The sequence below is a fragment of the Sus scrofa genome, chromosome 1, assembly GCF_054392235.1.
Source record: "Sus scrofa isolate SSC_HxYL_T2T_F1_AM1 chromosome 1, Sscrofa_HxYL_maternal_Yorkshire_Landrace_v2.0, whole genome shotgun sequence".
NCBI classification, from domain to species: Eukaryota; Metazoa; Chordata; class Mammalia; order Artiodactyla; family Suidae; genus Sus; species Sus scrofa.
Window position 1 is genome coordinate 274,081,699 of NC_139383.1, and position 4,365 is coordinate 274,086,063.

General features: G+C 37.0%; 1 pseudogene; it reads left to right on the forward strand.

Moving 5' to 3' along the window:
• Positions 1-202: 202 nt before the first annotated feature.
• LOC100739205 (olfactory receptor 1J4-like) lies at positions 203-1,143 on the forward strand (annotated as a pseudogene).
• The last annotated feature ends 3,222 nt before the right edge of the window (positions 1,144-4,365 follow it).

Consider the following 4,365-nt stretch of genomic DNA (forward strand, 5'->3'; position numbering starts at 1 on the left):
AAATACTTGGTTAATATGAGTGGTTGATGTATTATTGGAGCCAGAATTTGAAAGACTGATTCATTCGCCAATGATTAAGACAAATACAGGGAGAGTAGCAAAATGTAAGACTTTTCATAGGACAGAGGACATGACTATAATAACATGGCAAGTTCATTGACATTTCTCACTTTCCCCAATTCCCAGCTGAGGCAAGAACAGCATGAGGAGGGAGAACCAGAGCCATGTGTCTGAGTTTCTCTTCCAGGGGATCCCCATATGGCCAGAGCAGCAGGGCATGTTCTTTGCCCTGTTCCTGGGCATGTACCTGACCATGGTGGTGGGGAACCTGCTCATCATCCTGCTCATCAGACTGGACCCTCACCTCCACATCCCTATGAACTTCTTCCTCAGCCACTTGGTGCTCTCAGACACCTCCCTTTCAACTGTCACTGTCCCTAAGATGCTGATGAACATGAAGACTCAGCAACAATCCAACCCTTATTCAGGATGCATTTCCCAGATATGTTTTGTTCCCACTTTTTTTGCCTGGGCAATTTCCTTCTGATGGTGATGGCTTATGACAAGTACATGGCCATTTGTCAGCCTCTCTACTACAGCTCCTACTACATGAGGCAGGAACTGTGTGTCTCCTTCGCTGGATCCTGGTTCCTCTGTTGTATCCACACCCTGTTGCTCACCCTCCTCTTGGTCCAAATGTCTTTATGTATGGACAACACCATCCCCCACTTCTTCTGTAACCTCAGTACACTCCTGAGGTTGAGCTGTTCAGACCCCTCCCTCAATGAGCTGGTCATCTTTCCTGTGGGAGGAAGCCTTTTTATCCTGCCTTTGAGTACTATCTTGGGTTCATTTATTCATATAGGGATTGCATTTCTGAGGGTCTCTTCCACCAGGAGAACCTTTAAAGTTTGTTCTACCTGTGGTTCCCACCTCTTTGTGGCGTCTTTATACTATGGGACCCTTGCTGGTGTTTCCTTTTTATCCTCATCATTGGACTCCAATGACAAAGTCATAATCAGATCCGTCGTGTATGCAGTAGTTACTCCCTTGCTGAACACCTTCATTTCCAGCCTCCGGAATAGAGACATAAAACAGGCCCTAGAGATATTTGTAAATAGGGCTAACTTCTTGAAGTTATAATCACTAAATCCTCTTATTGCAGTCAAGAGCACAGTGAGATATATCTCCTAAAATTAGCATACAGCTGGCAAATCTGTAACTTCAGGTGAGCATGCATTCAACCATCAGATGTTAGTAAGGTCCAGTTTTTTCTTGCATTGTTAATATTCCTTATCTTTAATTTGTTCTGCTTTTTCATCTTATAGTATGTAAAAAAGCCTATGCAAAATAGGTCACATAATTATGATTGCAGTTTCGTCTTTCTCTTGTTTTTGATATGTCAGTTTTTCTTATATTTTTTTTATATTATGTTGCTGAGAACACACTGATTTAGCATCATGTTCTGCTCCTTGTGTACTGGTTTTTCTCTGTAAGATGTACTGTAATTGGCTTGCATTGACTTCAAGGTGATTGTGAAGATCTCTTTTCAATTCCACAGTCAATGACACTTTGCCTGTGGATTGAAATGAGCTGCGATGGGCATTGTTACACTATGGAAATTGGCTAATGACAGAAAGTAATGCTCTCCTATGATAGGGAGCCTTCTCTTATTCATTGAACAGCACACCATTGCATTTATAGTTGAGGGGAGATTCCTCTTTAGCCATGGCTCCTATCCTCCCATCTCATTTACTTCCTCTGATATTAGTTTAGATATGCCAGCTTCCTTTTAGATTTGTTTACATGTATTTCTTTTCCAAAACTTTAAACTTTCTTATGTACTTATATATGGAAACTGTTGATTCTTAACAGTGTAAAGTTGTGTTTTGGTCTTTTTATGTAGGTTGACCATCATTGTATATCTGGACAATTTGATCTATTAACATCTGTTGGAGGCTAGCTCTGGCATCCAGGGAGTGTGCACTTTTCCCTGACAGAAGAGGGACACATGTTGGCAAATGTACATATGGAGACAGCCTCTTTGTCCCTTCTTTCAGGGTGCTGGACAGCTCAAATTTTATTGGCAACAGTGGTTGATTACATAGACAGTTTTTCACTACAGATTACATCACAGTGTTAAATGTACATTGGTTAAATATAACATGGTATAGCAGCTATACATCATGTTTCAAGATCTTTATCTTAACTAAACAGTGGGTACAATTTACTGCAATTAGGTACAATACATCTTGTTTTACGATGTCTATCTTAACTAAACTTAGTGAGTACAATTTAAGGGCAATTAGGTACAAATACATCATGTGGAAAGGAGGAGACTCAGGACAAATCATCCCATGGCCAGCCAGTCTTTACAATTTGAAGGGGTCACAGACACAAGAAATTTGTATTCGCAAATCTTGTTCTTAGGCTGGTGCTTATCTTTAAATTGTTATGGAAGGGAGACAGTGTAAGAGAACATAAACCAATTTAACTAAACTAGCTATCACTGAAAAGCTTCTAAAATCAAGGACAAAACTCACAGCTGTATTTCTTTTGGTCATGAATAATATATGTCTAACTTCTCTGAACCTAATTAAAATTGTAACTCTAAAGTTTACTGTATAATTAGTTAGTAGATAAACACTATGTTTTAATTAAGTTGGATTTAAATAGGGAAAGTCTTTTAGGATGAAATTCTTATTATATCATTGTTGCAATTTTGTTAAATCACAGATCACCACAGGAAAATAAGAATGGAAAATAAGAGTAATAAGTAAATAATCAGGAAAGGCTGAGGAAAACTGAATAACAAATAAAACAACAGGAAAGACTAGGTCACCTGAGAAACAATCCATGTTCTCCAGTGCAAATATGGAAATTGTTTTCCCAGGAAAGCCCCAATTCTTCCCCATCAACATCAAAATGAGAGCTGTGTAACCTGAGGCCTGCCCTCAGCTTGTACCATACAGGCAGTCTTTTTATCCTGACCAGAAGCCCACCTTTGGCATGTACCATTCACGTAGGCTTTTATCCTGACCATAAGCTCACCTTTGGCTTGTACCATTCAGGTGAGCTCCCTTTCTTGGATAGGAACTTGTCTTCAGGTTTTTCTGCCATCAGGCAAGGTCCTTTTTTCGAGTTCCTGCATCTCCTTGGCTCCCCACAAACATCCAATATAATCAGAATGTATTTGAATTTATGTTTTCCATTTTTCTATATGTTTTCTACTTGAGATATCAGATTTCATATTTTTCTAACTATCCTTTATCTCTGTAATCAATAAAGTATATATTTTGTTATTCCTTATACACTCCATTAAGTTATTAATCATACTTATTATTATTTTGTTATTTTTTCTGTGCTTTATGTAGAGATGATGTCTTGCTTGTCCTTAAAATTTTTTTATTGTGGTATAATGTCCTACTCAATATGAACTTTACCATTTTACCCATTTGATGTATACAATTATGTGGCATTTAGTACGTTCATCTCAGCTATTTTATTCTAGGGCTTCAAAAGGAAAGTATAGAGCATCAGTGCAATTGAGTACTTCACAACTATGAAAAATGATGTTAAAGATACCTATGAATTAATATGGAAGGTTTTCCATAATATACTATTAAATGGAAAATATCAATGCATAAAAGAGCATCTATAGCATGCTATTTCCAATGTGCAAAAGAAGGGAAATAATATATACATGTAAGTTCCCATTGAGCAAGAAAAAAAACACAAGGAATCAATTTGAAACTAATGAGACTGACAACCTAAAGGGGATGGGGTGGGAAAGGATAGAAAAGATGGGGAGATGAGTATATTTTTTTGTACAGTTTTAACTGAGTTATCTTTTATCACTAAAAAATAAAAAGAAGGTGATGGCAAATAAAGCAAAATAGAATAAAACCAAAAATGAGCCTAACTATATCTTGAGTTAGTACCATAATCAGAATAAAGGGGAAATAATAATGATTATCGATCATGAAATTTGTCTATAAACTACATTAACTAAAAAACTGTAAGCACATTTTTTTGGTAAGCAAGATTTTTGAGCTAATGTTATTTTATTATTAAGGGTGGTTTCAATTCAAGATTCTGAAATTACATGTATTAAAAGATTTAGTAAATAAGTAAATTTATCCTGCAAAAGAGAATGACTCCTGAATGGGAGAACTGTGTGATGTACCTGCAAAAGAGAGGCTAGAAATAACTCTATGGTGTCAAACTAGAATTGAAGATACCAACTTGAACTCATGGGTTGTAATGTGTATAAACAGATTGAAATTATATACCAATATCTGTCAGGTTCCCATCTCCCATTCTTTCTGTCCCACTTCTGACCCATCTCCTAGGGGTAACCATTCC